Below are 25,419 nucleotides of genomic sequence, written 5' to 3'. Positions count from 1 at the left end.
GTTGACCTTAAGACTTTCACAGTACTCCTTGCGGGAGCTCCTCGGGATTGCCAATGTAATTCGCCTTTTGACGAGGCATTTGGCTACCCTAAGAGAGTCATAGTTACTCCTGCCAGTTGCTCCCCGTTTTACCACAGTCACATCTACAAGCTTACTCTGGCCGTTCACCAGAAGCGATACGCCATTAATTGTTGACCTTAAGACTTTCACAGTACTCCTTCCGGGAGCTCATCGAGAATGCCGATGTTTTTCGCCTGTTGACGAGGCATTTTTCTACCTTAAGAGAGTCATTGTTACACCTGCCAAATGCTCGCCGTTAACCACAGCCACATTTTCAAGCTTCCTCTGGCCCAGTTCACCTGAAGCGGTACACCATTATTTGTCGGCTTTGAGACCTTCACTGTACTCCTGCCGGGAGCACCTCGAGTTTGCCGATGTATTTCGCCTATTGACGAGGCATTTGGCTACCTTAAGAGAGTCATAGTTACTCCTACCACTTGCACCCAGATTTATCACTGTCACATCCTCAAGCTTTCTCCGGCCAGTTCACCACAAGCGATACGCCATTATCTGTCGACATAAAGTGTTTCACAGTACTACTGCTGGCAGCTCCTCGGTTTGCAGATGTATTTCGCATGTTGACGAGGCATTTGGCTACCCTAAGAGAGTCATAGTTACTCCTGCCAGTTGCTCCCCGTGTTACCACAGTCACATCTACAAGCTTACTCTGGCCGTTCACCAGAAGCGATACGCCATTATTTGTTGACCTTAAGACTTTCACAGTACTCCTTCCGGGAGCTCATCGAGAATGCCGATGTTTTTCGCCTGTTGACGAGGCATTTTTCTACCTTAAGAGAGTCATTGTTACACCTGCCAAATGCTCGCCGTTAACCACAGCCACATTTTCAAGCTTCCTCTGGCCCAGTTCACCAGAAGCGATACGCCATTATTTGTTGACCTTAAGACTTTCACAGTACTCCTTGCGGGAGCTCCTCGGGATTGCCAATGTAATTCGCCTTTTGACGAGGCATTTGGCTACCCTAAGAGAGTCATAGTTACTCCTGCCAGTTGCTCCCCGTTTTACCACAGTCACATCTACAAGCTTACTCTGGCCGTTCACCAGAAGCGTTACGCCATTATTTGTTGACCTTAAGACTTTCACAGTACTCCTTCCGGGAGCTCATCGAGAATGCCGATGTTTTTCGCCTGTTGACGAGGCATTTTTCTACCTTAAGAGAGTCATTGTTACACCTGCTAAATGCTCGCCGTTAACCACAGCCACATTTTCAAACTTCCTCTGGCCCAGTTCACCTGAAGCGGTACACCATTATTTGTCGGCTTTGAGACCTTCACTGTACTCCTGCCGGGAGCACCTCGAGTTTGCCGATGTATTTCGCCTATTGACGAGGCATTTGGCTACCTTAAGAGAGTCATAGTTACTCCTACCACTTGCACCCAGATTTATCACTGTCACATCCTCAAGCTTTCTCCGGCCAGTTCACCACAAGCGATACGCCATTATCTGTCGACATAAAGTGTTTCACAGTACTACTGCTGGCAGCTCCTCGGTTTGCAGATGTATTTCGCATGTTGACGAGGCATTTGGCTACCCTAAGAGAGTCATAGTTACTCCTGCCAGTTGCTCCCCGTGTTACCACAGTCACATCTACAAGCTTACTCTGGCCGTTCACCAGAAGCGATACGCCATTATTTGTTGACCTTAAGACTTTCACAGTACTCCTTCCGGGAGCTCATCGAGAATGCCGATGTTTTTCGCCTGTTGACGAGGCATTTTTCTACCTTAAGAGAGTCATTGTTACACCTGCCAAATGCTCGCCGTTAACCACAGCCACATTTTCAAGCTTCCTCTGGCCCAGTTCACCAGAAGCGATACGCCATTATTTGTTGACCTTAAGACTTTCACAGTACTCCTTGCGGGAGCTCCTCGGGATTGCCAATGTAATTCGCCTTTTGACGAGGCATTTGGCTACCCTAAGAGAGTCATAGTTACTCCTGCCAGTTGCTCCCTGTTTTACCACAGTCACATCTACAAGCTTACTCTGGCCGTTCACCAGAAGCGTTACGCCATTATTTGTTGACCTTAAGACTTTCACAGTACTCCTTCCGGGAGCTCATCGAGAATGCCGATGTTTTTCGCCTGTTGACGAGGCATTTTTCTACCTTAAGAGAGTCATTGTTACACCTGCTAAATGCTCGCCGTTAACCACAGCCACATTTTCAAACTTCCTCTGGCCCAGTTCACCTGAAGCGGTACACCATTATTTGTCGGCTTTGAGACCTTCACTGTACTCCTGCCGGGAGCACCTCGAGTTTGCCGATGTATTTCGCCTATTGACGAGGCATTTGGCTACCTTAAGAGAGTCATAGTTACTCCTACCACTTGCACCCAGATTTATCACTGTCACATCCTCAAGCTTTCTCCGGCCAGTTCACCACAAGCGATACGCCATTATCTGTCGACATAAAGTGTTTCACAGTACTACTGCTGGCAGCTCCTCGGTTTGCAGATGTATTTCGCATGTTGACGAGGCATTTGGCTACCTTAAGAGAGTCATAGTTACTCCTGCCACTTGCTCCCCGTTCTACCACAGTCACATCTACAAGCTTACTCTGGCCAGTTCACCAGAAGCGATACGCCATTATTTGTTGACCTTAAGACTTTCACAGTACTCCTTGCGGGAGCTCCTCGGGATTGCCAATGTAATTCGCCTTTTGACGAGGCATTTGGCTACCCTAAGAGAGTCATAGTTACTCCTGCCAGTTGCTCCCCGTTTTACCACAGTCACATCTACAAGCTTACTCTGGCCGTTCACCAGAAGCGATACGCCATGATTTGTTGACCTTAAGACTTTCACAGTACTCCTTCCGGGAGCTCATCGAGAATGCCGATGTTTTTCGCCTGTTGACGAGGCATTTTTCTACCTTAAGAGAGTCATTGTTACACCTGCCAAATGCTCGCCGTTAACCACAGCCACATTTTCAAGCTTCCTCTGGCCCAGTTCACCTGAAGCGGTACACCATTATTTGTCGGCTTTGAGACCTTCACTGTACTCCTGCCGGGAGCACCTCGAGTTTGCCGATGTATTTCGCCTATTGACGAGGCATTTGGCTACCTTAAGAGAGTCATAGTTACTCCTACCACTTGCACCCAGATTTATCACTGTCACATCCTCAAGCTTTCTCCGGCCAGTTCACCACAAGCGATACGCCATTATCTGTCGACATAAAGTGTTTCACAGTACTACTGCTGGCAGCTCCTCGGTTTGCAGATGTATTTCGCATGTTGACGAGGCATTTGGCTACCCTAAGAGAGTCATAGTTACTCCTGCCAGTTGCTCCCCGTTTTACCACAGTCACATCTACAAGCTTACTCTGGCCGTTCACCAGAAGCGATACGCCATTATTTGTTGACCTTAAGACTTTCACAGTACTCCTTCCGGGAGCTCATCGAGAATGCCGATGTTTTTCGCCTGTTGACGAGGCATTTTTCTACCTTAAGAGAGTCATTGTTACACCTGCCAAATGCTCGCCGTTAACCACAGCCACATTTTCAAGCTTCCTCTGGCCCAGTTCACCAGAAGCGATACGCCATTATTTGTTGACCTTAAGACTTTCACAGTACTCATTGCGGGAGCTCCTCGGGATTGCCAATGTAATTCGCCTTTTGACGAGGCATTTGGCTACCCTAAGAGAGTCATAGTTACTCCTGCCAGTTGCTCCCCGTTTTACCACAGTCACATCTACAAGCTTACTCTGGCCGTTCACCAGAAGCGTTACGCCATTATTTGTTGACCTTAAGACTTTCACAGTACTCCTTCCGGGAGCTCATCGAGAATGCCGATGTTTTTCGCCTGTTGACGAGGCATTTTTCTACCTTAAGAGAGTCATTGTTACACCTGCTAAATGCTCGCCGTTAACCACAGCCACATTTTCAAACTTCCTCTGGCCCAGTTCACCTGAAGCGGTACACCATTATTTGTCGGCTTTGAGACCTTCACTGTACTCCTGCCGGGAGCACCTCGAGTTTGCCGATGTATTTCGCCTATTGACGAGGCATTTGGCTACCTTAAGAGAGTCATAGTTACTCCTACCACTTGCACCCAGATTTATCACTGTCACATCCTCAAGCTTTCTCCGGCCAGTTCACCACAAGCGATACGCCATTATCTGTCGACATAAAGTGTTTCACAGTACTACTGCTGGCAGCTCCTCGGTTTGCAGATGTATTTCGCATGTTGACGAGGCATTTGGCTACCTTAAGAGAGTCATAGTTACTCCTGCCACTTGCTCCCCGTTCTACCACAGTCACATCTACAAGCTTACTCTGGCCAGTTCACCAGAAGCGATACGCCATTATTTGTTGACCTTAAGACTTTCACAGTACTCCTTGCGGGAGCTCCTCGGGATTGCCAATGTAATTCGCCTTTTGACGAGGCATTTGGCTACCCTAAGAGAGTCATAGTTACTCCTGCCAGTTGCTCCCCGTTTTACCACAGTCACATCTACAAGCTTACTCTGGCCGTTCACCAGAAGCGATACGCCATTATTTGTTGACCTTAAGACTTTCACAGTACTCCTTCCGGGAGCTCATCGAGAATGCCGATGTTTTTCGCCTGTTGACGAGGCATTTTTCTACCTTAAGAGAGTCATTGTTACACCTGCCAAATGCTCGCCGTTAACCACAGCCACATTTTCAAGCTTCCTCTGGCCCAGTTCACCTGAAGCGGTACACCATTATTTGTCGGCTTTGAGACCTTCACTGTACTCCTGCCGGGAGCACCTCGAGTTTGCCGATGTATTTCGCCTATTGACGAGGCATTTGGCTACCTTAAGAGAGTCATAGTTACTCCTACCACTTGCACCCAGATTTATCACTGTCACATCCTCAAGCTTTCTCCGGCCAGTTCACCACAAGCGATACGCCATTATCTGTCGACATAAAGTGTTTCACAGTACTACTGCTGGCAGCTCCTCGGTTTGCAGATGTATTTCGCATGTTGACGAGGCATTTGGCTACCTTAAGAGAGTCATAGTTACTCCTGCCACTTGCTCCCCGTTCTACCACAGTCACATCTACAAGCTTACTCTGGCCAGTTCACCAGAAGCGATACGCCATTATTTGTTGACCTTAAGACTTTCACAGTACTCCTTGCGGGAGCTCCTCGGGATTGCCAATGTAATTCGCCTTTTGACGAGGCATTTGGCTACCCTAAGAGAGTCATAGTTACTCCTGCCAGTTGCTCCCCGTTTTACCACAGTCACATCTACAAGCTTACTCTGGCCGTTCACCAGAAGCGTTACGCCATTATTTGTTGACCTTAAGACTTTCACAGTACTCCTTCCGGGAGCTCATCGAGAATGCCGATGTTTTTCGCCTGTTGACGAGGCATTTTTCTACCTTAAGAGAGTCATTGTTACACCTGCTAAATGCTCGCCGTTAACCACAGCCACATTTTCAAACTTCCTCTGGCCCAGTTCACCTGAAGCGGTACACCATTATTTGTCGGCTTTGAGACCTTCACTGTACTCCTGCCGGGAGCACCTCGAGTTTGCCGATGTATTTCGCCTATTGACGAGGCATTTGGCTACCTTAAGAGAGTCATAGTTACTCCTACCACTTGCACCCAGATTTATCACTGTCACATCCTCAAGCTTTCTCCGGCCAGTTCACCACAAGCGATACGCCATTATCTGTCGACATAAAGTGTTTCACAGTACTACTGCTGGCAGCTCCTCGGTTTGCAGATGTATTTCGCATGTTGACGAGGCATTTGGCTACCTTAAGAGAGTCATAGTTACTCCTGCCACTTGCTCCCCGTTCTACCACAGTCACATCTACAAGCTTACTCTGGCCAGTTCACCAGAAGCGATACGCCATTATTTGTTGACCTTAAGACTTTCACAGTACTCCTTGCGGGAGCTCCTCGGGATTGCCAATGTAATTCGCCTTTTGACGAGGCATTTGGCTACCCTAAGAGAGTCATAGTTACTCCTGCCAGTTGCTCCCCGTTTTACCACAGTCACATCTACAAGCTTACTCTGGCCGTTCACCAGAAGCGATACGCCATTATTTGTTGACCTTAAGACTTTCACAGTACTCCTTCCGGGAGCTCATCGAGAATGCCGATGTTTTTCGCCTGTTGACGAGGCATTTTTCTACCTTAAGAGAGTCATTGTTACACCTGCCAAATGCTCGCCGTTAACCACAGCCACATTTTCAAACTTCCTCTGGCCCAGTTCACCTGAAGCGGTACACCATTATTTGTCGGCTTTGAGACCTTCACTGTACTCCTGCCGGGAGCACCTCGAGTTTGCCGATGTATTTCGCCTATTGACGAGGCATTTGGCTACCTTAAGAGAGTCATAGTTACTCCTACCACTTGCACCCAGATTTATCACTGTCACATCCTCAAGCTTTCTCCGGCCAGTTCACCACAAGCGATACGCCATTTTCTGTCGACATAAAGTGTTTCACAGTACTACTGCTGGCAGCTCCTCGGTTTGCAGATGTATTTCGCATGTTGACGAGGCATTTGGCTACCTTAAGAGAGTCATAGTTACTCCTGCCACTTGCTCCCCGTTCTACCACAGTCACATCTACAAGCTTACTCTGGCCAGTTCACCAGAAGCGATACGCCATTATTTGTTGACCTTAAGACTTTCACAGTACTCCTTGCGGGAGCTCCTCGGGATTGCCAATGTAATTCGCCTTTTGACGAGGCATTTGGCTACCCTAAGAGAGTCATAGTTACTCCTGCCAGTTGCTCCCCGTTTTACCACAGTCACATCTACAAGCTTACTCTGGCCGTTCACCAGAAGCGATACGCCATTATTTGTTGACCTTAAGACTTTCACAGTACTCCTTCCGGGAGCTCATCGAGAATGCCGATGTTTTTCGCCTGTTGACGAGGCATTTTTCTACCTTAAGAGAGTCATTGTTACACCTGCCAAATGCTCGCCGTTAACCACAGCCACATTTTCAAGCTTCCTCTGGCCCAGTTCACCTGAAGCGGTACACCATTATTTGTCGGCTTTGAGACCTTCACTGTACTCCTGCCGGGAGCACCTCGAGTTTGCCGATGTATTTCGCCTATTGACGAGGCATTTGGCTACCTTAAGAGAGTCATAGTTACTCCTACCACTTGCACCCAGATTTATCACTGTCACATCCTCAAGCTTTCTCCGGCCAGTTCACCACAAGCGATACGCCATTATCTGTCGCCATAAAGTGTTTCACAGTACTACTGCTGGCAGCTCCTCGGTTTGCAGATGTATTTCGCATGTTGACGAGGCATTTGGCTACCTTAAGAGAGTCATATTTACTCCTGCCACTTGCTCCCTGTTCTACCACAGTCACATCTACAAGCTTACTCTGGCCAGTTCACCAGAAGCGATACGCCATTATTTGTTGACCTTAAGACTTTCACAGTACTCCTTGCGGGAGCTCCTCGGGATTGCCAATGTAATTCGCCTTTTGACGAGGCATTTGGCTACCCTAAGAGAGTCATAGTTACTCCTGCCAGTTGCTCCCCGTTTTACCACAGTCACATCTACAAGCTTACTCTGGCCGTTCACCAGAAGCGTTACGCCATTATTTGTTGACCTTAAGACTTTCACAGTACTCCTTCCGGGAGCTCATCGAGAATGCCGATGTTTTTCGCCTGTTGACGAGGCATTTTTCTACCTTAAGAGAGTCATTGTTAAAACCTGCTAAATGCTCGCCGTTAACCACAGCCACATTTTCAAACTTCCTCTGGCCCAGTTCACCTGAAGCGGTACACCATTATTTGTCGGCTTTGAGACCTTCACTGTACTCCTGCCGGGAGCACCTCGAGTTTGCCGATGTATTTCGCCTATTGACGAGGCATTTGGCTACCTTAAGAGAGTCATAGTTACTCCTACCACTTGCACCCAGATTTATCACTGTCACATCCTCAAGCTTTCTCCGGCCAGTTCACCACAAGCGATACGCCATTATCTGTCGACATAAAGTGTTTCACAGTACTACTGCTGGCAGCTCCTCGGTTTGCAGATGTATTTCGCATGTTGACGAGGCATTTGGCTACCTTAAGAGAGTCATAGTTACTCCTGCCACTTGCTCCCCGTTCTACCACAGTCACATCTACAAGCTTACTCTGGCCAGTTCACCAGAGCGATACGCCATTATTTGTTGACCTTAAGACTTTCACAGTACTCCTTGCGGGAGCTCCTCGGGATTGCCAATGTAATTCGCCTTTTGACGAGGCATTTGGCTATTTCTAGCCGTCTTTATTCCGGAGAATAACACAATACATAAGTAAAACATTTACAGTACAGAGATGGTGCGTACTACGCCATGTCCACCACCGAAGTGGGAACTTACAGGGCGAACGCAAACTTATGTATAGAGAAGAAATAAAACACAAATAAACAGAAAGAACAATAGAACAAAGGAACAAAGACGGTTTATTCCTCCTGTGGATAGGCCCCAGGAGTCAAGGCGAAGAGAATATCCAGCAGCCTAGCCGACGCCGACACGTTCCATCAGCCTAGGTGCCGTCATACGCTCGTAGATTCTGTAACTATTGCAGCAACTCAGCAGTGTACGGGTGCTCAGCACCGCCAGTTCTCGGGGTCGGAAGCCTAGGGCGGCGAGGTCACTCGCCGACGCTGGAGACCATACACCCCTCCAGTTCAACGTCGCGGTGGACACCGTAACCTCCTCAACGTCACGGTGCAGGTTGGAGATGGCACGCCTGATGGACGGCGTGTCGTAGTAGGCCGCCTTCTGATCGTGACACCAGTCGAGTCGGAGATGGTCCCCGACTACCTGGGCGTCGATCACGTTTGCGATGCCGTCTTTGACCGCCACCACGTCAGGCTTGCGGATACCCTCAGGTGTTCGGAGGTGGGGCTCTACGGAGATGTTGTAGCCCCTCTGCACGAGTCCACGAGCTAAGAGAGTCATAGTTACTCCTGCCAGTTGCTCCCCGTTTTACCACAGTCACATCTACAAGCTTACTCTGGCCGTTCTCCAGAAGCGTTACGCCATTATTTGTTGACCTTAAGACTTTCACAGTACTCCTTCCGGGAGCTCATCGAGAATGCCGATGTTTTTCGCCTGTTGACGAGGCATTTTTCTACCTTAAGAGAGTCATTGTTACACCTGCTAAATGCTCGCCGTTAACCACAGCCACATTTTCAAACTTCCTCTGGCCCAGTTCACCTGAAGCGGTACACCATTATTTGTCGGCTTTGAGACCTTCACTGTACTCCTGCCGGGAGCACCTCGAGTTTGCCGATGTATTTCGCCTATTGACGAGGCATTTCGCTACCTTAAGAGAGTCATAGTTACTCCTACCACTTGCACCCAGATTTATCACTGTCACATCCTCTAGCTTTCTCCGGCCAGTTCACCACAGGCGATACGCCATTATCTGTCGACATAAAGTTTTTTTACAGTACTACTGCTGGCAGCTCCTCGGTTTGCAGATGTATTTCGCATGTTGACGAGGCATTTGGCTACCTTAAGAGAGTCATAGTTACTCCTGCCACTTGCTCCCCGTTCTACCACAGTCACATCTACAAGCTTACTCTGGCCAGTTCACCAGAAGCGATACGGCATTATTTGTTGACCTTAAGACTTTCACAGTACTCCTTGCGGGAGCTCCTCGGGATTGCCAATGTAATTCGCCTTTTGACGAGGCATTTGGCTACCCTAAGAGAGTCATAGTTACTCCTGCCAGTTGCTCCCCGTTTTACCACAGTCACATCTACAAGCTTACTCTGGCCGTTCACCAGAAGCGATACGCCATTATTTGTTGACCTTAAGACTTTCACAGTACTCCTTCCGGGAGCTCATCGAGAATGCCGATGTTTTTCGCCTGTTGACGAGGCATTTTTCTACCTTAAGAGAGTCATTGTTACACCTGCCAAATGCTCGCCGTTAACCACAGCCACATTTTCAAACTTCCTCTGGCCCAGTTCACCTGAAGCGGTACACCATTATTTGTCGGCTTTGAGACCTTCACTGTACTCCTGCCGGGAGCACCTCGAGTTTGCCGATGTATTTCGCCTATTGACGAGGCATTTGGCTACCTTAAGAGAGTCATAGTTACTCCTACCACTTGCACCCAGATTTATCACTGTCACATCCTCAAGCTTTCTCCGGCCAATTCACCACAAGCGATACGCCATTATCTGTCGACATAAAGTGTTTCACAGTACTACTGCTGGCAGCTCCTCGGTTTGCAGATGTATTTCGCATGTTGACGAGGCATTTGGCTACCTTAAGAGAGTCATAGTTACTCCTGCCACTTGCTCCCCGTTCTACCACAGTCACATCTACAAGCTTACTCTGGCCAGTTCACCAGAAGCGATACGCCATTATTTGTTGACCTTAAGACTTTCACAGTACTCCTTGCGGGAGCTCCTCGGGATTGCCAATGTAATTCGCCTTTTGACGAGGCATTTGGCTACCCTAAGAGAGTCATAGTTACTCCTGCCAGTTGCTCCCCGTTTTACCACAGTCACATCTACAAGCTTACTCTGGCCGTTCACCAGAAGCGATACGCCATTATTTGTTGACCTTAAGACTTTCACAGTACTCCTTCCGGGAGCTCATCGAGAATGCCGATGTTTTTCGCCTGTTGACGAGGCATTTTTCTACCTTAAGAGAGTCATTGTTACACCTGCCAAATGCTCGCCGTTAACCACAGCCACATTTTCAAACTTCCTCTGGCCCAGTTCACCTGAAGCGGTACACCATTATTTGTCGGCTTTGAGACCTTCACTGTACTCCTGCCGGGAGCACCTCGAGTTTGCCGATGTATTTCGCCTATTGACGAGGCATTTGGCTACCTTAAGAGAGTCATAGTTACTCCTACCACTTGCACCCAGATTTATCACTGTCACATCCTCAAGCTTTCTCCGGCCAGTTCACCACAAGCGATACGCCATTATCTGTCGACATAAAGTGTTTCACAGTACTACTGCTGGCAGCTCCTCGGTTTGCAGATGTATTTCGCATGTTGACGAGGCATTTGGCTACCTTAAGAGAGTCATATTTACTCCTGCCACTTGCTCCCTGTTCTACCACAGTCACATCTACAAGCTTACTCTGGCCAGTTCACCAGAAGCGATACGCCATTATTTGTTGACCTTAAGACTTTCACAGTACTCCTTGCGGGAGCTCCTCGGGATTGCCAATGTAATTCGCCTTTTGACGAGGCATTTGGCTACCCTAAGAGAGTCATAGTTACTCCTGCCAGTTGCTCCCCGTTTTACCACAGTCACATCTACAAGCTTACTCTGGCCGTTCACCAGAAGCGTTACGCCATTATTTGTTGACCTTAAGACTTTCACAGTACTCCTTCCGGGAGCTCATCGAGAATGCCGATGTTTTTCGCCTGTTGACGAGGCATTTTTCTACCTTAAGAGAGTCATTGTTAAAACCTGCTAAATGCTCGCCGTTAACCACAGCCACATTTTCAAACTTCCTCTGGCCCAGTTCACCTGAAGCGGTACACCATTATTTGTCGGCTTTGAGACCTTCACTGTACTCCTGCCGGGAGCACCTCGAGTTTGCCGATGTATTTCGCCTATTGACGAGGCATTTGGCTACCTTAAGAGAGTCATAGTTACTCCTACCACTTGCACCCAGATTTATCACTGTCACATCCTCAAGCTTTCTCCGGCCAGTTCACCACAAGCGATACGCCATTATCTGTCGACATAAAGTGTTTCACAGTACTACTGCTGGCAGCTCCTCGGTTTGCAGATGTATTTCGCATGTTGACGAGGCATTTGGCTACCTTAAGAGAGTCATAGTTACTCCTGCCACTTGCTCCCCGTTCTACCACAGTCACATCTACAAGCTTACTCTGGCCAGTTCACCAGAAGCGATACGCCATTATTTGTTGACCTTAAGACTTTCACAGTACTCCTTGCGGGAGCTCCTCGGGATTGCCAATGTAATTCGCCTTTTGACGAGGCATTTGGCTATTTCTAGCCGTCTTTATTCCGGAGAATAACACAATACATAAGTAAAACATTTACAGTACAGAGATGGTGCGTACTACGCCATGTCCACCACCGAAGTGGGAACTTACAGGGCGAACGCAAACTTATGTATAGAGAAGAAATAAAACACAAATAAACAGAAAGAACAATAGAACAAAGGAACAAAGACGGTTTATTCCTCCTGTGGATAGGCCCCAGGAGTCAAGGCGAAGAGAATATCCAGCAGCCTAGCCGACGCCGACACGTTCCATCAGCCTAGGTGCCGTCATACGCTCGTAGATTCTGTAACTATTGCAGCAACTCAGCAGTGTACGGGTGCTCAGCACCGCCAGTTCTCGGGGTCGGAAGCCTAGGGCGGCGAGGTCACTCGCCGACGCTGGAGACCATACACCCCTCCAGTTCAACGTCGCGGTGGACACCGTCACCTCCTCAACGTCACGGTGCAGGTTGGAGATGGCACGCCTGATGGACGGCGTGTCGTAGTAGGCCGCCTTCTGATCGTGACACCAGTCGAGTCGGAGATGGTCCCCGACTACCTGGGCGTCGATCACGTTTGCGATGCCGTCTTTGACCGCCACCACGTCAGGCTTGCGGATACCCTCAGGTGTTCGGAGGTGGGGCTCTACGGAGATGTTGTAGCCCCTCTGCACGAGTCCACGAGCTAAGAGAGTCATAGTTACTCCTGCCAGTTGCTCCCCGTTTTACCACAGTCACATCTACAAGCTTACTCTGGCCGTTCACCAGAAGCGTTACGCCATTATTTGTTGACCTTAAGACTTTCACAGTACTCCTTCCGGGAGCTCATCGAGAATGCCGATGTTTTTCGCCTGTTGACGAGGCATTTTTCTACCTTAAGAGAGTCATTGTTACACCTGCTAAATGCTCGCCGTTAACCACAGCCACATTTTCAAACTTCCTCTGGCCCAGTTCACCTGAAGCGGTACACCATTATTTGTCGGCTTTGAGACCTTCACTGTACTCCTGCCGGGAGCACCTCGAGTTTGCCGATGTATTTCGCCTATTGACGAGGCATTTGGCTACCTTAAGAGAGTCATAGTTACTCCTACCACTTGCACCCAGATTTATCACTGTCACATCCTCTAGCTTTCTCCGGCCAGTTCACCACAGGCGATACGCCATTATCTGTCGACATAAAGTTTTTTTACAGTACTACTGCTGGCAGCTCCTCGGTTTGCAGATGTATTTCGCATGTTGACGAGGCATTTGGCTACCTTAAGAGAGTCATAGTTACTCCTGCCACTTGCTCCCCGTTCTACCACAGTCACATCTACAAGCTTACTCTGGCCAGTTCACCAGAAGCGATACGGCATTATTTGTTGACCTTAAGACTTTCACAGTACTCCTTGCGGGAGCTCCTCGGGATTGCCAATGTAATTCGCCTTTTGACGAGGCATTTGGCTACCCTAAGAGAGTCATAGTTACTCCTGCCAGTTGCTCCCCGTTTTACCACAGTCACATCTACAAGCTTACTCTGGCCGTTCACCAGAAGCGATACGCCATTATTTGTTGACCTTAAGACTTTCACAGTACTCCTTCCGGGAGCTCATCGAGAATGCCGATGTTTTTCGCCTGTTGACGAGGCATTTTTCTACCTTAAGAGAGTCATTGTTACACCTGCCAAATGCTCGCCGTTAACCACAGCCACATTTTCAAACTTCCTCTGGCCCAGTTCACCTGAAGCGGTACACCATTATTTGTCGGCTTTGAGACCTTCACTGTACTCCTGCCGGGAGCACCTCGAGTTTGCCGATGTATTTCGCCTATTGACGAGGCATTTGGCTACCTTAAGAGAGTCATAGTTACTCCTACCACTTGCACCCAGATTTATCACTGTCACATCCTCAAGCTTTCTCCGGCCAATTCACCACAAGCGATACGCCATTATCTGTCGACATAAAGTGTTTCACAGTACTACTGCTGGCAGCTCCTCGGTTTGCAGATGTATTTCGCATGTTGACGAGGCATTTGGCTACCTTAAGAGAGTCATAGTTACTCCTGCCACTTGCTCCCCGTTCTACCACAGTCACATCTACAAGCTTACTCTGGCCAGTTCACCAGAAGCGATACGCCATTATTTGTTGACCTTAAGACTTTCACAGTACTCCTTGCGGGAGCTCCTCGGGATTGCCAATGTAATTCGCCTTTTGACGAGGCATTTGGCTACCCTAAGAGAGTCATAGTTACTCCTGCCAGTTGCTCCCCGTTTTACCACAGTCACATCTACAAGCTTACTCTGGCCGTTCACCAGAAGCGATACGCCATTATTTGTTGACCTTAAGACTTTCACAGTACTCCTTCCGGGAGCTCATCGAGAATGCCGATGTTTTTCGCCTGTTGACGAGGCATTTTTCTACCTTAAGAGAGTCATTGTTACACCTGCTAAATGCTCGCCGTTAACCACAGCCACATTTTCAAACTTCCTCTGGCCCAGTTCACCTGAAGCGGTACACCATTATTTGTCGGCTTTGAGACCTTCACTGTACTCCTGCCGGGAGCACCTCGAGTTTGCCGATGTATTTCGCCTATTGACGAGGCATTTGGCTACCTTAAGAGAGTCATAGTTACTCCTACCACTTGCACCCAGATTTATCACTGTCACATCCTCAAGCTTTCTCCGGCCAGTTCACCACAAGCGATACGCCATTATCTGTCGACATAAAGTGTTTCACAGTACTACTGCTGGCAGCTCCTCGGTTTGCAGATGTATTTCGCATGTTGACGAGGCATTTGGCTACCTTAAGAGAGTCATAGTTACTCCTGCCACTTGCTCCCCGTTCTACCACAGTCACATCTACAAGCTTACTCTGGCCAGCTCACCAGAAGCGATACGCCATTATTTGTTGACCTTAAGACTTTCACAGTACTCCTTGCGGGAGCTCCTCGGGATTGCCAATGTAATTCGCCTTTTGACGAGGCATTTGGCTACCCTAAGAGAGTCATAGTTACTCCTGCCAGTTGCTCCCCGTTTTACCACAGTCACATCTACAAGCTTACTCTGGCCGTTCACCAGAAGCGATACGCCATTATTTGTTGACCTTAAGACTTTCACAGTACTCCTTCCGGGAGCTCATCGAGAATGCCGATGTTTTTCGCCTGTTGACGAGGCATTTTTCTACCTTAAGAGAGTCATTGTTACACCTGCCAAATGCTCGCCGTTAACCACAGCCACATTTTCAAGCTTCCTCTGGCCCAGTTCACCTGAAGCAGTACACCATTATTTGTCGGCTTTGAGACCTTCACTGTACTCCTGCCGGGAGCACCTCGAGTTTGCCGATGTATTTCGCCTATTGACGAGGCATTTGGCTACCTTAAGAGAGTCATAGTTACTCCTACCACTTGCACCCAGATTTATCACTGTCACATCCTCAAGCTTTCTCCGGCCAGTTCACCACAAGCGATACGCCATTATCTGTCGACATAAAGTGTTTCACAGTACTACTGCTGGCAGCTCCTCGGTTTGCAGATGTATTTCGCATGTTGACGAGGCATTTGGCTACCTTAAGAGAGTCATAGTTACTCCTGCCACTTGCTCCCCGTTCTACCACAGTCACATCTACAAGCTTACTCTGGCCAGTTCACCAGAAGCGATACGCCATTATTTGTTGACCTTAAGACTTTCACAGTACTCCTTGCGGGAGCTCCTCGGGATTGCCAATGTAATTCGCCTTTTGACGAGGCATTTGGCTACCCTAAGAGAGTCATAGTTACTCCTGCCAGTTGCTCCCCGTTTTACCACAGTCACATCTACAAGCTTACTCTGGCCGTTCACCAGAAGCGATACGCCATTATTTGTTGACCTTAAGACTTTCACAGTACTCCTTCCGGGAGCTCATCGAGAATGCCGATGTTTTTCGCCTGTTGACGAGGCATTTTTCTACCTTAAGAGAGTCATTGTTACACCTGCCAAATGCTCGCCGTTAACCACAGCCACATTTTCAAGCTTCCTCTGGCCCAGTTCACCTGAAGCAGTACACCATTATTTGTCGGCTTTGAGACCTTCACTGTACTCCTGCCGGGAGCACCTCGAGTTTGCCGATGTATTTCGCCTATTGACGAGGCATTTGGCTACCTTAAGAGAGTCATAGTTACTCCTACCACTTGCACCCAGATTTATCACTGTCACATCCTCAAGCTTTCTCCGGCCAGTTCACCACAAGCGATACGCCATTATCTGTCGACATAAAGTGTTTCACAGTACTACTGCTGGCAGCTCCTCGGTTTGCAGATGTATTTCGCATGTTGACGAGGCATTTGGCTACCTTAAGAGAGTCATAGTTACTCCTGCCACTTGCTCCCCGTTCTACCACAGTCACATCTACAAGCTTACTCTGGCCAGTTCACCAGAAGCGATACGGCATTATTTGTTGACCTTAAGACTTTCACAGTACTCCTTGCGGGAGCTCCTCGGGATTGCCAATGTAATTCGCCTTTTGACGAGGCATTTGGCTACCCTAAGAGAGTCATAGTTACTCCTGCCAGTTGCTCCCCGTTTTACCACAGTCACATCTACAAGCTTACTCTGACCGTTCACCAGAAGCGATACGCCATTATTTGTTGACCTTAAGACTTTCACAGTACTCCTTCCGGGAGCTCATCGAGAATGCCGATGTTTTTCGCCTGTTGACGAGGCATTTTTCTACCTTAAGAGAGTCATTGTTACACCTGCTAAATGCTCGCCGTTAACCACAGCCACATTTTCAAACTTCCTCTGGCCCAGTTCACCTGAAGCGGTACACCATTATTTGTCGGCTTTGAGACCTTCACTGTACTCCTGCCGGGAGCACCTCGAGTTTGCCGATGTATTTCGCCTATTGACGAGGCATTTGGCTACCTTAAGAGAGTCATAGTTACTCCTACCACTTGCACCCAGATTTATCACTGTCACATCCTCAAGCTTTCTCCGGCCAGTTCACCACAAGCGATACGCCATTATCTGTCGACATAAAGTGTTTCACAGTACTACTGCTGGCAGCTCCTCGGTTTGCAGATGTATTTCGCATGTTGACGAGGCATTTGGCTACCTTAAGAGAGTCATAGTTACTCCTGCCACTTGCTCCCCGTTCTACCACAGTCACATCTACAAGCTTACTCTGGCCAGCTCACCAGAAGCGATACGCCATTATTTGTTGACCTTAAGACTTTCACAGTACTCCTTGCGGGAGCTCCTCGGGATTGCCAATGTAATTCGCCTTTTGACGAGGCATTTGGCTACCCTAAGAGAGTCATAGTTACTCCTGCCAGTTGCTCCCCGTTTTACCACAGTCACATCTACAAGCTTACTCTGGCCGTTCACCAGAAGCGATACGCCATTATTTGTTGACCTTAAGACTTTCACAGTACTCCTTCCGGGAGCTCATCGAGAATGCCGATGTTTTTCGCCTGTTGACGAGGCATTTTTCTACCTTAAGAGAGTCATTGTTACACCTGCCAAATGCTCGCCGTTAACCACAGCCACATTTTCAAGCTTCCTCTGGCCCAGTTCACCTGAAGCAGTACACCATTATTTGTCGGCTTTGAGACCTTCACTGTACTCCTGCCGGGAGCACCTCGAGTTTGCCGATGTATTTCGCCTATTGACGAGGCATTTGGCTACCTTAAGAGAGTCATAGTTACTCCTACCACTTGCACCCAGATTTATCACTGTCACATCCTCAAGCTTTCTCCGGCCAGTTCACCACAAGCGATACGCCATTATCTGTCGACATAAAGTGTTTCACAGTACTACTGCTGGCAGCTCCTCGGTTTGCAGATGTATTTCGCATGTTGACGAGGCATTTGGCTACCTTAAGAGAGTCATAGTTACTCCTGCCACTTGCTCCCCGTTCTACCACAGTCACATCTACAAGCTTACTCTGGCCAGTTCACCAGAAGCGATACGCCATTATTTGTTGACCTTAAGACTTTCACAGTACTCCTTGCGGGAGCTCCTCGGGATTGCCAATGTAATTCGCCTTTTGACGAGGCATTTGGCTACCCTAAGAGAGTCATAGTTACTCCTGCCAGTTGCTCCCCGTTTTACCACAGTCACATCTACAAGCTTACTCTGGCCGTTCACCAGAAGCGATACGCCATTATTTGTTGACCTTAAGACTTTCACAGTACTCCTTCCGGGAGCTCATCGAGAATGCCGATGTTTTTCGCCTGTTGACGAGGCATTTTTCTACCTTAAGAGAGTCATTGTTACACCTGCCAAATGCTCGCCGTTAACCACAGCCACATTTTCAAACTTCCTCTGGCCCAGTTCACCTGAAGCGGTACACCATTATTTGTCGGCTTTGAGACCTTCACTGTACTCCTGCCGGGAGCACCTCGAGTTTGCCGATGTATTTCGCCTATTGACGAGGCATTTGGCTACCTTAAGAGAGTCATAGTTACTCCTACCACTTGCACCCAGATTTATCACTGTCACATCCTCAAGCTTTCTCCGGCCAGTTCACCACAAGCGATACGCCATTTTCTGTCGACATAAAGTGTTTCACAGTACTACTGCTGGCAGCTCCTCGGTTTGCAGATGTATTTCGCATGTTGACGAGGCATTTGGCTACCTTAAGAGAGTCATAGTTACTCCTGCCACTTGCTCCCCGTTCTACCACAGTCACATCTACAAGCTTACTCTGGCCAGTTCACCAGAAGCGATACGCCATTATTTGTTGACCTTAAGACTTTCACAGTACTCCTTGCGGGAGCTCCTCGGGATTGCCAATGTAATTCGCCTTTTGACGAGGCATTTGGCTACCCTAAGAGAGTCATAGTTACTCCTGCCAGTTGCTCCCCGTTTTACCACAGTCACATCTACAAGCTTACTCTGGCCGTTCACCAGAAGCGATACGCCATTATTTGTTGACCTTAAGACTTTCACAGTACTCCTTCCGGGAGCTCATCGAGAATGCCGATGTTTTTCGCCTGTTGACGAGGCATTTTTCTACCTTAAGAGAGTCATTGTTACACCTGCCAAATGCTCGCCGTTAACCACAGCCACATTTTCAAGCTTCCTCTGGCCCAGTTCACCTGAAGCGGTACACCATTATTTGTCGGCTTTGAGACCTTCACTGTACTCCTGCCGGGAGCACCTCGAGTTTGCCGATGTATTTCGCCTATTGACGAGGCATTTGGCTACCTTAAGAGAGTCATAGTTACTCCTACCACTTGCACCCAGATTTATCACTGTCACATCCTCAAGCTTTCTCCGGCCAGTTCACCACAAGCGATACGCCATTATCTGTCGCCATAAAGTGTTTCACAGTACTACTGCTGGCAGCTCCTCGGTTTGCAGATGTATTTCGCATGTTGACGAGGCATTTGGCTACCTTAAGAGAGTCATATTTACTCCTGCCACTTGCTCCCTGTTCTACCACAGTCACATCTACAAGCTTACTCTGGCCAGTTCACCAGAAGCGATACGCCATTATTTGTTGACCTTAAGACTTTCACAGTACTCCTTGCGGGAGCTCCTCGGGATTGCCAATGTAATTCGCCTTTTGACGAGGCATTTGGCTACCCTAAGAGAGTCATAGTTACTCCTGCCAGTTGCTCCCCGTTTTACCACAGTCACATCTACAAGCTTACTCTGGCCGTTCACCAGAAGCGTTACGCCATTATTTGTTGACCTTAAGACTTTCACAGTACTCCTTCCGGGAGCTCATCGAGAATGCCGATGTTTTTCGCCTGTTGACGAGGCATTTTTCTACCTTAAGAGAGTCATTGTTAAAACCTGCTAAATGCTCGCCGTTAACCACAGCCACATTTTCAAACTTCCTCTGGCCCAGTTCACCTGAAGCGGTACACCATTATTTGTCGGCTTTGAGACCTTCACTGTACTCCTGCCGGGAGCACCTCGAGTTTGCCGATGTATTTCGCCTATTGACGAGGCATTTGGCTACCTTAAGAGAGTCATAGTTACTCCTACCACTTGCACCCAGATTTATCACTGTCACATCCTCAAGCTTTCTCCGGCCAGTTCACCACAAGCGATACGCCATTATCTGTCGACATAAAGTGTTTCACAGTACTACTGCTGGCAGCTCCTCGGTTTGCAGATGTATTTCGCATGTTGACGAGGCATTTGGCTACCTTAAGAGAGTCATAGTTACTCCTGCCACTTGCTCCCCGTTCTACCACAGTCACATCTACAAGCTTACTCTGGCCAGTTCACCAGAGCGATACGCCATTATTTGTTGACCTTAAGACTTTCACAGTACTCCTTGCGGGAGCTCCTCGGGATTGCCAATGTAATTCGCCTTTTGACGAGGCATTTGGCTATTTCTAGCCGTCTTTATTCCGGAGAATAACACAATACATAAGTAAAACATTTACAGTACAGAGATGGTGCGTACTACGCCATGTCCACCACCGAAGTGGGAACTTACAGGGCGAACGCAAACTTATGTATAGAGAAGAAATAAAACACAAATAAACAGAAAGAACAATAGAACAAAGGAACAAAGACGGTTTATTCCTCCTGTGGATAGGCCCCAGGAGTCAAGGCGAAGAGAATATCCAGCAGCCTAGCCGACGCCGACACGTTCCATCAGCCTAGGTGCCGTCATACGCTCGTAGATTCTGTAACTATTGCAGCAACTCAGCAGTGTACGGGTGCTCAGCACCGCCAGTTCTCGGGGTCGGAAGCCTAGGGCGGCGAGGTCACTCGCCGACGCTGGAGACCATACACCCCTCCAGTTCAACGTCGCGGTGGACACCGTAACCTCCTCAACGTCACGGTGCAGGTTGGAGATGGCACGCCTGATGGACGGCGTGTCGTAGTAGGCCGCCTTCTGATCGTGACACCAGTCGAGTCGGAGATGGTCCCCGACTACCTGGGCGTCGATCACGTTTGCGATGCCGTCTTTGACCGCCACCACGTCAGGCTTGCGGATACCCTCAGGTGTTCGGAGGTGGGGCTCTACGGAGATGTTGTAGCCCCTCTGCACGAGTCCACGAGCTAAGAGAGTCATAGTTACTCCTGCCAGTTGCTCCCCGTTTTACCACAGTCACATCTACAAGCTTACTCTGGCCGTTCTCCAGAAGCGTTACGCCATTATTTGTTGACCTTAAGACTTTCACAGTACTCCTTCCGGGAGCTCATCGAGAATGCCGATGTTTTTCGCCTGTTGACGAGGCATTTTTCTACCTTAAGAGAGTCATTGTTACACCTGCTAAATGCTCGCCGTTAACCACAGCCACATTTTCAAACTTCCTCTGGCCCAGTTCACCTGAAGCGGTACACCATTATTTGTCGGCTTTGAGACCTTCACTGTACTCCTGCCGGGAGCACCTCGAGTTTGCCGATGTATTTCGCCTATTGACGAGGCATTTCGCTACCTTAAGAGAGTCATAGTTACTCCTACCACTTGCACCCAGATTTATCACTGTCACATCCTCTAGCTTTCTCCGGCCAGTTCACCACAGGCGATACGCCATTATCTGTCGACATAAAGTTTTTTTACAGTACTACTGCTGGCAGCTCCTCGGTTTGCAGATGTATTTCGCATGTTGACGAGGCATTTGGCTACCTTAAGAGAGTCATAGTTACTCCTGCCACTTGCTCCCCGTTCTACCACAGTCACATCTACAAGCTTACTCTGGCCAGTTCACCAGAAGCGATACGGCATTATTTGTTGACCTTAAGACTTTCACAGTACTCCTTGCGGGAGCTCCTCGGGATTGCCAATGTAATTCGCCTTTTGACGAGGCATTTGGCTACCCTAAGAGAGTCATAGTTACTCCTGCCAGTTGCTCCCCGTTTTACCACAGTCACATCTACAAGCTTACTCTGGCCGTTCACCAGAAGCGATACGCCATTATTTGTTGACCTTAAGACTTTCACAGTACTCCTTCCGGGAGCTCATCGAGAATGCCGATGTTTTTCGCCTGTTGACGAGGCATTTTTCTACCTTAAGAGAGTCATTGTTACACCTGCCAAATGCTCGCCGTTAACCACAGCCACATTTTCAAACTTCCTCTGGCCCAGTTCACCTGAAGCGGTACACCATTATTTGTCGGCTTTGAGACCTTCACTGTACTCCTGCCGGGAGCACCTCGAGTTTGCCGATGTATTTCGCCTATTGACGAGGCATTTGGCTACCTTAAGAGAGTCATAGTTACTCCTACCACTTGCACCCAGATTTATCACTGTCACATCCTCAAGCTTTCTCCGGCCAATTCACCACAAGCGATACGCCATTATCTGTCGACATAAAGTGTTTCACAGTACTACTGCTGGCAGCTCCTCGGTTTGCAGATGTATTTCGCATGTTGACCTTAAGAGAGTCATAGTTACTCCTGCCACTTGCTCCCCGTTCTACCACAGTCACATCTACAAGCTTACTCTGGCCAGTTCACCAGAAGCGATACGCCATTATTTGTTGACCTTAAGACTTTCACAGTACTCCTTGCGGGAGCTCCTCGGGATTGCCAATGTAATTCGCCTTTTGACGAGGCATTTGGCTACCCTAAGAGAGTCATAGTTACTCCTGCCAGTTGCTCCCCGTTTTACCACAGTCACATCTACAAGCTTACTCTGGCCGTTCACCAGAAGCGATACGCCATTATTTGTTGACCTTAAGACTTTCACAGTACTCCTTCCGGGAGCTCATCGAGAATGCCGATGTTTTTCGCCTGTTGACGAGGCATTTTTCTACCTTAAGAGAGTCATTGTTACACCTGCCAAATGCTCGCCGTTAACCACAGCCACATTTTCAAACTTCCTCTGGCCCAGTTCACCTGAAGCGGTACACCATTATTTGTCGGCTTTGAGACCTTCACTGTACTCCTGCCGGGAGCACCTCGAGTTTGCCGATGTATTTCGCCTATTGACGAGGCATTTGGCTACCTTAAGAGAGTCATAGTTACTCCTACCACTTGCACCCAGATTTATCACTGTCACATCCTCAAGCTTTCTCCGGCCAGTTCACCACAAGCGATACGCCATTATCTGTCGACATAAAGTGTTTCACAGTACTACTGCTGGCAGCTCCTCGGTTTGCAGATGTATTTCGCATGTTGACGAGGCATTTGGCTACCTTAAGAGAGTCATATTTACTCCTGCCACTTGCTCCCTGTTCTACCACAGTCACATCTACAAGCTTACTCTGGCCAGTTCACCAGAAGCGATACGCCATTATTTGTTGACCTTAAGACTTTCACAGTACTCCTTGCGGGAGCTCCTCGGGATTGCCAATGTAATTCGCCTTTTGACGAGGCATTTGGCTACCCTAAGAGAGTCATAGTTACTCCTGCCAGTTGCTCCCCGTTTTACCACAGTCACATCTACAAGCTTACTCTGGCCGTTCACCAGAAGCGTTACGCCATTATTTGTTGACCTTAAGACTTTCACAGTACTCCTTCCGGGAGCTCATCGAGAATGCCGATGTTTTTCGCCTGTTGACGAGGCATTTTTCTACCTTAAGAGAGTCATTGTTAAAACCTGCTAAATGCTCGCCGTTAACCACAGCCACATTTTCAAACTTCCTCTGGCCCAGTTCACCTGAAGCGGTACACCATTATTTGTCGGCTTTGAGACCTTCACTGTACTCCTGCCGGGAGCACCTCGAGTTTGCCGATGTATTTCGCCTATTGACGAGGCATTTGGCTACCTTAAGAGAGTCATAGTTACTCCTACCACTTGCACCCAGATTTATCACTGTCACATCCTCAAGCTTTCTCCGGCCAGTTCACCACAAGCGATACGCCATTATCTGTCGACATAAAGTGTTTCACAGTACTACTGCTGGCAGCTCCTCGGTTTGCAGATGTATTTCGCATGTTGACGAGGCATTTGGCTACCTTAAGAGAGTCATAGTTACTCCTGCCACTTGCTCCCCGTTCTACCACAGTCACATCTACAAGCTTACTCTGGCCAGTTCACCAGAAGCGATACGCCATTATTTGTTGACCTTAAGACTTTCACAGTACTCCTTGCGGGAGCTCCTCGGGATTGCCAATGTAATTCGCCTTTTGACGAGGCATTTGGCTATTTCTAGCCGTCTTTATTCCGGAGAATAACACAATACATAAGTAAAACATTTACAGTACAGAGATGGTGCGTACTACGCCATGTCCACCACCGAAGTGGGAACTTACAGGGCGAACGCAAACTTATGTATAGAGAAGAAATAAAACACAAATAAACAGAAAGAACAATAGAACAAAGGAACAAAGACGGTTTATTCCTCCTGTGGATAGGCCCCAGGAGTCAAGGCGAAGAGAATATCCAGCAGCCTAGCCGACGCCGACACGTTCCATCAGCCTAGGTGCCGTCATACGCTCGTAGATTCTGTAACTATTGCAGCAACTCAGCAGTGTACGGGTGCTCAGCACCGCCAGTTCTCGGGGTCGGAAGCCTAGGGCGGCGAGGTCACTCGCCGACGCTGGAGACCATACACCCCTCCAGTTCAACGTCGCGGTGGACACCGTCACCTCCTCAACGTCACGGTGCAGGTTGGAGATGGCACGCCTGATGGACGGCGTGTCGTAGTAGGCCGCCTTCTGATCGTGACACCAGTCGAGTCGGAGATGGTCCCCGACTACCTGGGCGTCGATCACGTTTGCGATGCCGTCTTTGACCGCCACCACGTCAGGCTTGCGGATACCCTCAGGTGTTCGGAGGTGGGGCTCTACGGAGATGTTGTAGCCCCTCTGCACGAGTCCACGAGCTAAGAGAGTCATAGTTACTCCTGCCAGTTGCTCCCCGTTTTACCACAGTCACATCTACAAGCTTACTCTGGCCGTTCACCAGAAGCGTTACGCCATTATTTGTTGACCTTAAGACTTTCACAGTACTCCTTCCGGGAGCTCATCGAGAATGCCGATGTTTTTCGCCTGTTGACGAGGCATTTTTCTACCTTAAGAGAGTCATTGTTACACCTGCTAAATGCTCGCCGTTAACCACAGCCACATTTTCAAACTTCCTCTGGCCCAGTTCACCTGAAGCGGTACACCATTATTTGTCGGCTTTGAGACCTTCACTGTACTCCTGCCGGGAGCACCTCGAGTTTGCCGATGTATTTCGCCTATTGACGAGGCATTTGGCTACCTTAAGAGAGTCATAGTTACTCCTACCACTTGCACCCAGATTTATCACTGTCACATCCTCTAGCTTTCTCCGGCCAGTTCACCACAGGCGATACGCCATTATCTGTCGACATAAAGTTTTTTTACAGTACTACTGCTGGCAGCTCCTCGGTTTGCAGATGTATTTCGCATGTTGACGAGGCATTTGGCTACCTTAAGAGAGTCATAGTTACTCCTGCCACTTGCTCCCCGTTCTACCACAGTCACATCTACAAGCTTACTCTGGCCAGTTCACCAGAAGCGATACGGCATTATTTGTTGACCTTAAGACTTTCACAGTACTCCTTGCGGGAGCTCCTCGGGATTGCC

Source organism: Schistocerca nitens, chromosome 12 (assembly GCF_023898315.1).
Source record: "Schistocerca nitens isolate TAMUIC-IGC-003100 chromosome 12, iqSchNite1.1, whole genome shotgun sequence".
NCBI lineage: Eukaryota > Metazoa > Arthropoda > Insecta > Orthoptera > Acrididae > Schistocerca > Schistocerca nitens.
This window is presented reverse-complemented; position numbering follows the sequence as displayed.